The sequence below is a fragment of the Schistocerca gregaria genome, unplaced genomic scaffold, assembly GCF_023897955.1.
Source record: "Schistocerca gregaria isolate iqSchGreg1 unplaced genomic scaffold, iqSchGreg1.2 ptg000255l, whole genome shotgun sequence".
Taxonomy (NCBI): Eukaryota; Metazoa; Arthropoda; class Insecta; order Orthoptera; family Acrididae; genus Schistocerca; species Schistocerca gregaria.
In genome coordinates, this window is record NW_026061761.1 from 884,452 (window position 1) to 896,606 (window position 12,155).

Below are 12,155 nucleotides of genomic sequence, written 5' to 3' on the forward strand. Positions count from 1 at the left end.
AAAAAAGTGGTCCCACTATGACATTCATATTCTTCACGTACTACACGAATATGTAATAAAAATGGGGGTTCCTATTTTTTTAAAAACGCAGTTTATATCCGTTTGACCTATGGCAGCGGCATGTAGCGGGCCAACCATAGCGCCATCTTGTTTCCTCCTTCAAGCTAGACGAGTTTCGTTCTTTGCAGTTTTTTCGTTTGATGCTTATTTCGTGAGATATTTGGCCCGGTCACTGTGAATGGACGACTCAGTATATTTCAGTACACTCTACTAATAGTGCTGTTTCGGTTTGTTTTGAACTCATCTGCCACTCGACAACAACGATAAACCTAACATAATTTAGCCTCCTTGTTCTTCGCAGCACGTGAGAGACTGTCTAGGATATTGTCAACACGGCCCATCGACAGCACAATATTTCCGGGCAGTGCAATGTACTTCCAAAAATTTATGTTCTCAGTGTTATTGTCTAACCCCACTGAGTCATGCCTACACTTTCGGTATCACTGCGCATCAGAAAATGTGTGTTCGATAAAAGAACGGAATGCACAGATGAATAGAATGACCTGTGGCCCACGCAAACGTCATTTGTGTTTAGTCACTGATAACAGCTTTATTTATTTCAAAATTACTGATTCGATGCATGCGCCTGAGACAAATGGGTTTTGGGTTTGCAAAGATTTGTTCTTTCTACTCCTGCGCCTCGCTGGGTTCGTCCTTAATGATGTATAATACAGGGTAAGTCACCTAACGTTACCGCTGGATATATTTCGTAAACCACATCAAATACTGACGAATCGATTCCACAGACCGAACGTGAGGAGAGGGGCTACTGTAATTGTTTAATACAAACCATACAAAAATGCACGGAAGTATGTTTTTCAACACAAACATAGGTTTTTTTAAATGGAACCCCATTAGTTCTGTTAGCACATCTGAACATATAAACAAATACGTAATCAGTGCCGTTTGTTGCATTGTAAAATGTTAATTACATCCGAAGATATTGTAACCTAAAGTTGACGCTTGAGTACCACTCTATCGCTGTTCGATCGTGTGTATCGGAGAGCACCGAATTACGCAGGGATCCAAAGGGAACGGTGATGGACCTTAGGTACAGAAGAGACAGGAACAGCACATTATGTCCACATGCTAACACCTTTTTATTGGTCTTTTTCACTGACGCACATGTACATTACCATGAGGGGTGAGGTACACGTACACACGTGGTTTCCGTTTTCAATTACGGAGTGGAATAGTGTGTGTCCCGATATGTCAGGCCAATAGATGTTCAATGTGGTGGCCATCATTTGCTGCACACAATTGCAATCTCTGGCGTAATTAATGTCGTACACGCCGCAGTACATCTGGTGTAATGTCGCCGCAGGTTGCCACAATACGTTGTTTCATATCCTCTGGGGTTGTAGGCACATCACGGTACACATTCTCCTTTAACGTACCCCACAGAAAGAAGTACAGAGGTGTAAGATCAGGAGAACGGGCTGGCCAATTTATGCGTTCTCCACGTCCTATGAAACGCCTGTCGAACATCCTGTCAAGGGTCAGCTTAGTGATAATTGCGGAATGTGCAGGTGCACCATTATGCTGTTACCACATGCGTCGACGCGTTTCCAGTGGGACATTTTCGAGCAACGTTGGCAGATCATTCTGTAGAAACACGATGTATGTTGCAGTGCTCTCCGATACACACGATCGAACAGCGGAGGAGTGGTACTCAAGCGTCAACTTTAGGTTACAATATCTCCGGACGTAATTAACATTTTACAATGCAACAAACGGCAATGATTACCTATTTGTTTGTATGTTCAGATGTTCTAACAAAACTAAAGTGGTTCCATTTTAAAAAATGTGGGTTTGTGTTAAAAAAACATACTTCCGTGCATTTTCGTATGGTTTGTATTAAACAATTACACTAGCCCCTCTCATCACGTTCGGTCTGTGGAATAGGTTCGTCAGTATTTGATGTGGTTTACGAAATATATCCAACGGTAACGTTAGGTGACTCACCCTGTATATACTTAGTGTTCAGACAAATAAAATTACCAAGCTCCTAGCTATTTGATCAAATCAAGAAACAGTGTGCCGACAACACGGGTGCGCTGCCTATTTCTGACGATCAGGTGCCGGCCGGGGTGATCCGAACCACAAGGCAGGTTCACTTTTCCTCTACATCTACGCAGCACTCCTCAAGCGAAGTGTCCCCTGTTCCACCAATAGTCACTTCCTTTCCTGTTCCACGTGAAAACAGAGCGAGGAAAAAACGACTGTCCGTATGAGCCTTAAATTCTCTCATGTCATCTTCACGGTCCTTACGCGTATGTTGGTGGCAGCAGAATCTTTCTGCAGTCAGCTTCAAATGCCGGCTCCCAAAATTTTCGCAGCAGAGCTTCGCGAGAAGACCGTAGGCTTTCCTCCAGGGATGCACATCTGAGTTCACGAATCACCTCCATAATACTTGCGTGTTGACCGAACATACCAGCAAGAAATCTGGCAGCATACGTTTGAATTGCATCAATCTCTTCCTTTAATATGACCTGGTGGGAATCCCAAACACTCGAATAGTACTCAAGAACGTTGCACTAGTGCTCTACATGCGGCCTGCTATACGGAAGATCCACAGTTTCCTACAAATCTCTATTATCGTCCACGCGAGCTCGCTCCGGTTCGTCCCGCCTTGCGACGTTACGTCCAGATATTTTAACGACGTGGCTGTGTCGACCACGACGCCACTAACACTGTTCGAACATTACGAAACTCTTAATCCTACTCATCTGCTTTAGCTAATATTTTTCTGCATTTAGAGCTAGCTGCCATTCAACTCATCAAATATAAATTCAGTATAACTCATCCTGCGATTTTTTCGATTGGTAGTTGAAAATTCAGTTCCGCGCTTACAAGTTCTGGCGAATATAATTAACACTGTTAAGGCTTTTTTTTAATACTATGAGAAACTCACCCAGAACATTTCGTCGAAATATCGACATTTTTGTTTCTCTCAAAATCTATATCCACTACTTTAGTAATATCGTGATGTTCATATCACCCCACATAGTGGATTGCATATATCGGAAGCAAGCATTTATTCAGGGGCAGACTTTATTGATTTATGAACTTAACCTATGGTTGTGGTAAGTGGTTAATGACCCCTGGGAATAATCTGTCCTTCCTGTCCGGGGCATAGAGTGCGCACGCACTGATCGGTGTCCGAGAGGCCGCCACACGCCGTTTGTCGGACTTTTCTAATTGCAGTCTCTTCGTGAGATGAATGTGAGAGGTTGCAATGTATTTGCCCACAGAACACAGAAGAAATTAAAGAAATTATATAGAGCTCACCTCTTAACTCAACTTTCGTCAGAGCATCGCTTACCTACTGTATTCTCACGAATCTTCCACTCTTCAATGTATAGCATTTGAATCCACCTGATTTCGACGAGTTGAGATGTCCGCTCCCAAGTCACAGACCCCTACTATTTCTCTCGAAATACAGTCACCTTACGACAACACTGTTACATTAGTTAGAAGGCTGACAGATAGAGAGCTATCAAAGCGACAAAAATAGCACATAAAGGAAGAAATTCACAAACGTGCGGAGTATACACAAACTGAGCAAATACAGAGCATACACAGGCTGTACAAAGGAATTCAGAAGCAGAACACCTACAATTCATCACTATCGAATGATGGTCTATAAATATCACTCTCTGCCTGTCCAAATCTCCTTCATCTTGTTTCTATGGTTACTAAGCTAGAAATATGACAGTGTAATGTTGCCCAAGTCTTCGCTGACAGCACAGAGTCTCTCTCTCTCTCTCTCTCTCTCTCTCTCTCTCTCTCTCTCTCTCTCTCTCTCTCTCTCTCTCTCCTGGTTATTTTTCTAACATCCAACAGACTAAAACCGTGAACTATTTAATCTTCGCTGTATTTACGTCGACCATACGTGGCGAGCATATTAAATATACATGTACTGGTCCACTAGAACAGGTGACTAGTGAACGAAGTTGTTTCCACAGACCTGTGTAAAGTTTTGTCGTCTCTGCTGGAGGAAGACCATATCGACTATCAGTCGTAAGGAGAGGGTTCCTCAGTTGTAGTTTCATAAGCAGTTTGATACATTGTGTTATAATAAAACACACAGAAGCACTGCATGGCTTCACCTGTGTACATGACCATACATTGTTTTTCCACCACGACTTCGTGTCTGCGTCAGGTTCCTAACTGACACTAACTCGTTTCGACCGATTGGCCATCACAGAAAGTTGGGCATAGCGCGATTTATGTAAACTATGCTCCCATAACGCATGGTATGGTTGAAAGAGAAGAGAGAGATGGTGTTTCTTATTGACAGAAATGTGGAAGACGTCACAACATATGGAAACTGGAAGCGTTTGTGGCATTGTGGAACGTTTCGAAACAATTGTCCGAAGATAATGAACTCCACATTTAATGTCATCTTCCACAATGATGGGGCAGTAGATGCCTCGGTGTTCCATTTCGAACAAGCGAAGAGCACTAATTCCTCATATCAAACCCACGTACCCAGTCAGTATTACGGTGCTGCCTGTCCCCGGAAGGTGTTGCACTCGCCGAGAGAGACTCTCCATCTCAAGCAAGTGGTGTCAGTCAATCGATATGTGGTAATCAACAGCATACCAGTGGGCAGATGGTAAGGTAAAGATACGGTCGATATGGGACGATGTGCTGTAATAAGCACTACACTTAACAGTGCGATCAGTTTTAGCAACTTTACCAGTTTTTCCGTAATTTCAGCGCCATCTAATGACACAGCAGCATGCTTCCCAGTTTCTGTATCATGACTAAACCAATCCTCCACTTCTTTGCAAGTACCATATACTGGATTGCAGATGTACACTCCTCGAAATGGAAAAAAGAACACATTGACACCGGTATGTCAGACCCACCATACTTGCTCCGGACACTGCGAGAGGGCTGTACAAGCAATGATCACACGCACTGCACAGCGGACACACCAGGAACCGCGGCGTTGGCCGTCGAATGGCGCTAGCTGCGCAGCATTTGTGCACCGCCGCCGTCAGTGTCAGCCAGTTTGCCGTGGCATACGGAGCTCCATCGCAGTCTTTAACACTGGTAGCATGCCGCGACAGCGTGGATGTGAACCGTATGTGCAGTTGACGGACTTCGAGCGAGGGCGTATAGTGGGCATGCGGGAGGCCGGGTGGACGTACCGCCGAATTGCTCAACACGTGGGGCGTGAGGTCTCCACAGTACATCGATGTTGTCGCCAGTGGTCGGCGGAAGGTGCACGTGTCCGTCGACCTGGGACCGGACCGCAGCGACGCACGGATGCACGCCAAGACCGTAGGATCCTACGCAGTGCCGTAGGGGACTGCACCGCCACTTCCCAGCAAATTAGGGACACTGTTGCTCAGGGGTATCGGCGAGGACCATTCGCAACCGTCTCCATGAAGCTGGGCTACGGTCCCGCACACCGTTAGGCCGTCCTCTGCTCACGCCCCAACATCGTGCAGCCCGCCTCCAGTGGTGTTGCGACAGGCGTGAATGGAGGGACGAATGGAGACGTGTCGTCTTCAGCGATGAGAGTCGCTTCTGCCTTGGTGCCAATGATGGTCGTATGCGTGTTTGGCGCCGTGCAGGTGAGCGCCACAATCAGGACTGCATACGACCGAGGCACACAGGGCCAACACCCGGCATCATGGTGTGGGGAGCGATCTCCTACACTGGCCGTAAACCTCTGGTGATTGTCGAGGGGACACTGAATAGTGCACAGTACATCCAAACCGTCATCGAACCCATCGTTCTACCATTCCTAGACCGGCAAGGGAACTTGCTGTTCCAACAGGACAATGCACGTCCGCATGTATCCCGTGCCACCCAACGTGCTCTAGAAGGTGTAAGTCAACTACCCTGGCCGGCAAGATCTCCGGATCTGTTCCCCATTGAGCATGTTTGGGACTGGATGAAGCGTCGTCTCACGCGGTCTGCACGTCCAGTACGAACGCTGGTCCAACTGAGACGCCAGGTGGAAATGGCATGGCAAGCCGTTCCACAGGACTACATCCAGCATCTCTACGATCGTCTCCATGGGAGAATAGCAGCCTGCATTGCTGCGAAAGGTGGATATACACTGTACTAGTGCCGACATTGTGCATGCTCTGTTGCCTGTGTCTATGTGCCTGTGGTTCTGTCAGTGTGATCATGTGATGTATCTGACCCCAGGAATGTGTCAATAAAGTTTCCCCTTCCTGGGACAATGAATTCACGGTGTTCTTATTTCAATTTCCAGGAGTGTAGCTACATAACTGTGCAGTAGATTCATTCATGGGTAACTCTTGGACATATACACCAAAGAGTACCAGTATATTCACTACTGGACATTAAAAATTCTACACCATGAAGAAATTCAGATGATAAACGGGTATTCATTGGACAAATATATTATAGTACAATCGACATGTGATTACATTTTCACGCAATTTGGGTGCATAGATCCAGAGAAATCAGTATCCAGAACAACCACCTCTGGCCGTAATAACGGCTTTGATACGCCTGGGCATTGGGCCAAACAGAGCTGGGATGGCGTGTACAGGTACAGCTGCCCATGCATCTTCAAAACGATACCACAGCTCATCAAGAGCAGTGACTGTCGTATTGTGACGAGCCAGTTGTTCGGCCACCATTGACCAGACGTTTTCAATTGGTGAGTGATCTGGAAAACGTGCTGGCCAGGGCAGCAGTCGAACATTTTCTGTATCCAGAAAGGCCCGTACAGGACCTGCAACATGCGGTCGTGCATTATCCTGCTGAAATTAAGGGTATCGCAGGGATCGAATGAACGATAAAGCCATGGGTCATAACACATCTGAAACATAACCTCCACTGTTCAAAGTGCCGTCAGTGTGAACAAGAGGTGACCGAAATGTGTAACCAATGGCACCCCATACCATCACGCCGGGTGATACGTCATTATGGTGATAACGAATACACGCTTCCAGTAAGTGTTCACCGTGATGGCGCCAAACACGGATGCGACCATCATGATGCTGTAAACAGAACCTGGATTCATCCGAAAAAATGACGTTTTGCCATTCGTGCACCCAGGTTCGTCGCTGAGTACACCATCGCAGGCGCCTGTCTGTGATGCAGCGTCAAAGGTAACCGCAGCCATGGTCTCCGAGCTGATAGTCCATACTGCTACAAATGTCGTCGAACTGTTCGTGCAGATGATTGTTGTCTTGCAAACGTCCCCATCTGTTGACTCGGGGATCGAGACGTGACTGCACGATCCGTTACAGCCATGCAGATAAGATGCCTGTCATCTCGACTGCTAGTGATACGAGGCCGTTGAGATCCAGCACGGCGTTCCGTATTACCCTCCTGAACCCATCGATTACATATTCTGCTAACAGTTATTGGATCTTGACCAATGCGAGCAGCAAAGTAGCGATACGATAAACCGCAGTCGCGATATGCTACAATCCGATCTTTATCGAAGTCGGAAACGTGATGGTACGCATTTCTCCTCCTTACACGAGGCATGAGGCATCACAACAACGTTTCTCCAGGCAACGCCGGCCAATTGCTGTTTGTGTATGAGAAATCGGTTGGAAACTTTTTTCATGTCAGCACGTTGTAGGTGTCGCCACCAGTGCCAATATTGTGTGAATGCTCTGAAAAGCTAATCATTTGCATATCACAGCATCTTCTTCCTGTCGGTTAAATTTCACGTCTGTAGCACGTCATCTTCGTGGTGTAGCAATTTTAATGGCCAGCAGTATATATATTAGACCATCCTATACCGGTGCAGTGAAGTTGTATACGTATTTCTAGCAGTTCGATCGGAGTGCAGAATTCACGATTACGATTAGTTATCTTTCCCTATCTGGATGGGAGTCACAGACCAGTCTTGCATTTATAGGATAAGATTGTAGAGTTAAGGATGTCCGCACATTGTTTTTGACCAACGCTCCCTGTAAGGTTGTTGCCAATTTAATTTGCAACTGACCACAAGTAGGAGGATACTATACCCAAGCGAAGGTTGTTTTGACATTTGCTGAGTCAGCCCTTCCGACAGTCGTTTCGTTTTCTTCATATTTTTCATGCAGTGATATCACCTTAGCTTCCTTGTAATTCCTATTTATTACTTTTGTAGGTAACTTGTATTTCTGTATTCCTGAATTTCCTTGAACCTTTTTGTACTTCCTTCTTTCATTGATCAACTGAAGTATTCCTTCTGTCACCCATGGTTTCACTGCAGTCAACCTCTTTGTACCTATGTTTTTCTTTACAACTTCTGTGATTGCCCTTATTAGAGATGTCCGTTCCTCTTCTACTTAACTGTCTACGTAGCTAGTCCTCATTGTCGTGTCTATAGCCTTACAGAACTTCAAGCCTACCTTTTCATTCCGTAGTACTTCAGTATTCCACTTCTTTGTGCATTGACTCTTCCCAACTAGTCTCTTGAAATTCAGTCTACTCTTCATCACTGCTGCACTACATCTGCTCCTGGGTAAGCCTTGCAATCCGATATCCGATTTCGTAATCTCTGACTAACCACGTTGTAGTCTAAGTGAAATAGTCCTGTACCTCCCAAACTTTATTTCGTGTATACCTTCTCCTCTTGTGATACCTGAATATAGTATTGGCTATTATTAACCGATATTTATGGTAAAACTCAATCTTTCTTATCTCTCATTCCTAGTGTCAAGCCCTTACTCTTCTGTAGCCCTTTCTTCTTCTCCTTCCCCTACAACCGCATTCCAATACCCCACGACTATTACATTTACATCTCCCTTTACGTACTGATTTACCCATTCTCATATACTTTCTCTCTCTCTCTCTCTCTCTCTCTCTCTCTCTCTCTCTCTCTCTCTCTCCATCTTCAGCTTACAACATCGGCATCTATACCTGAACTATCGTTGACCGTATGGGTTGCTGTCGATTCTGATGAGAACGACCCTATCACCAAACTGCTCACAGTAACTCATTCTCTGTCCTACCTTCCTATTTACAACGAATCCTACTCCTGTTATACCATTTTCTGCCGCTGTTGATACTACCCTGTACTCATCTGACCAGAAATCCTTGTCTTCTTCCCATTTCACTTCATTGATCCCTACTATATCTAGACTGAGCCTTAGCATTTCCGTTTTCAGGTTTGCTGACTTCCCTACCATATCCAGACTTCTGATATTCCACGCCCCGACTCACAGAACTTTATCCTTTCGTTGGTTATCCAATCTTTTTCTCATGGTCACCTCACGCTTGGCAGTCCTGTCCCAGAGATTCGAATGGGGGACTATTCCAGAATCTTTTGCCAATGGCGAGATCATCACGGCACTTTTCAATTACAAGCCTCATGTCTTGTGGATACAGGCTATGTTTATTTAATACAGTGTTTTCCATTGCCTTCTGCCTCCTCGTACCGTTGATCATTACTGATCTTTCCGGCATTAGGAGCAGTTTCCCACCCCAAGGGCAAGTGAGCGCCCTGAACCTCTGTTCGCTCCTCCGCACGCTTTGACAAGGCCGTTGGCAGAATGGGGGTGACTTATCATGCCGGAAGTATTTTTATTCAAAATTTGGGCTGTGGCGCAGTTCGAACACGGGACCGAGGACGTTTTGAGTACTAATCAAAGACGCTACCGGCAGAATAAGGGTGCACAAAATTACATGATTGGAAGGGACCTGGAACACCAGAATTATACAGGGAAATTTTATAATGGTAAGACAGAGACACAGAAACCAAATTTAAATGCTCAAATCTTTGCAGGAGCGCGTTTAACATAATTTATTAATTATCAGATGCAGATTAAAGGTGGAGTAATAGCAAACAGGTACAAAATTAAGGCAATGGGACCTGAAAAATGTCAAGCAATCGCAGGTTGTTCATAATTTCAAAGGAAAAACTAGGCAATAGTTGCGTGAGATATGCAAATATATTGAGAAGCACCCACAGGCCTTGCTCATCCTTGGGAACAAGCAGTCAAGCCTGCAAGATGAGTGGTCTGCCAAGCGAGTGGATTTATTCTTATTTCTCGCAAAACGTCAATGACTTATTATGAGCTCTATTGCCCACAATTAAGCTACAAATTACTCTCCTGTTTGAATATTACGCAACGGAAACGGATAACGCACATCTGACTGTTAGGAATTTGCACAACTCTGATTGCTCACTACGCTCTGGCAATACCACATTTTCTTTTTTACCCAACGGCTTTGTTCAACACGTGTCCATCGCAATGAATATGAATGGCGCACAAATTATAAATTCTGGATATCATTACTACACACTATTCGAAGAACAAGGCCACCAATCTTTTTCTTTTCACTATCTTTTTTATTCCGAAAAATTCTATTATGATTCAAAGATAAATTAAACACACCATTACATTTTATACAACAATTACACATGAGAAACTCCGCCCAGTGGGCATGGCTTTACATTGGTGATTCTCTATCTTATGGTCTCGTAATTATCTAACGCTACAGTGCACTTTCTGGATAGGATGGTGGAGCTTCTGCTATACCTCACACTTCGACTCTCACACCCATCATCACGAAAATTTACTCCAGACAGAGCGGTACATAAAGGAACATGCATAACCCACTGCCTCTGAACCTATCTTGCTACTCTCCCATGCAAACCACACATACTTAAATTACATGAAATACATCACACTGGCAACATAGAATACATCACAAAGAATAGTCACAACGTTAGAATCACTTCACTCTCAGCTTTCCCACTTCAATTAGTATCATTCCAGTTTCACATGACACTGCCCCACTTCGTAACTTTTCTTTCCTACTACGAACCCTGGAGGATATATGCACGTCTTCGTGTGCAATGCAAACCAAGTGGCGTTGCTGGATGGACGGCTGACTCACCTCGCTTCTCTCTCAGATTGTCAGAGTTTGAATCTAGCGTCACACGGAAACATAACACGCAAAGTAATATTAAGATCATATTCGTCACACACGCCAGTCCTCAACTCATACCTTGGACGAGTACTTCTCTTTATCCTTTGTCTCATACACAGATTGAGACTCTCACAGTACTCACCACGTGGAAGTGCTCGTCTCTAATTTCACGTCACGCACACGCCATTTCAAAATGGTTCAAATGGCTGTGAGCACTATGCGACTTAACTTCTGACGTCATAAGTTGCCTAGAACGTAGATCTAATTAAACCTAACTAACCTAAAGGCATCACATACATCGTTGCGCGAGGCAGGATTCGAACCTGAAGAAGTTCGTTAAATATTCGGTGATTAAGTTCACAGGCACCAAAGAAATTTATAACGCTTATAACCGTTTGCATAACATTCTTCAATTTGCTATTTGAAATTTGATATGTCAATCTTTTTTGATGCAGTAAGCAGTGAAAGGAGAGTAAATGTGGCAAATTCCATTCCTTCTTAATCAGACCTATCAAACCATTGTTGACGCTAATGATTGATGGACAACCCCGTCTGTAAATAGATATTAATTTGCTCATAGATAAGTCTTTTTTTTTTTTTACAAATTCTTTAAGTGCATCCACAAAATCACATCCTTTTGTGTGACCTTTCAGGGTTATAATTGCTAAAAAAAATCTTCCTCTATTACCCCATCATTTGTGCAGTAATGCACAAATAATGAAAACTGTGGCATCAAAGCTAAATCTGTACTGGAACCACATGCAAGACTGAAGTATTTGCATAGTTTGACTTTATCAATTACTGCTTCAAACACATATTTTGAAATATCTTCTATATGATGTCGACATGTGGATTCTGAAAGTGTGAGCTTATTTATTTCGGCTGATATTTGTTTACTGTTGTAGCAATTTTGAAACAAAGTTTCAGAAACAGTCATCATACAGTGCTTCACTAATTCAGCATATGTGAAAGCTTTCATATTTCTTCCAGAATATTACATACTTGGTATGATGCTCTTGTGACAGCCTCACTTTGCCCAACTGCTGCTGACAACGTTCTGTTGACGACAAACGGTAGATTTTAGATGAGCAAATTTTTCCTTTCTTTCATTTGAATTCAAAGGAAAAGCTACTATAAATAAATTGTGCTTACTTGTGTAGTGGCGAAATAAATTGTCTCTTCAGTCCCACAATCTCATCCCGGCATATTAAGCAAGT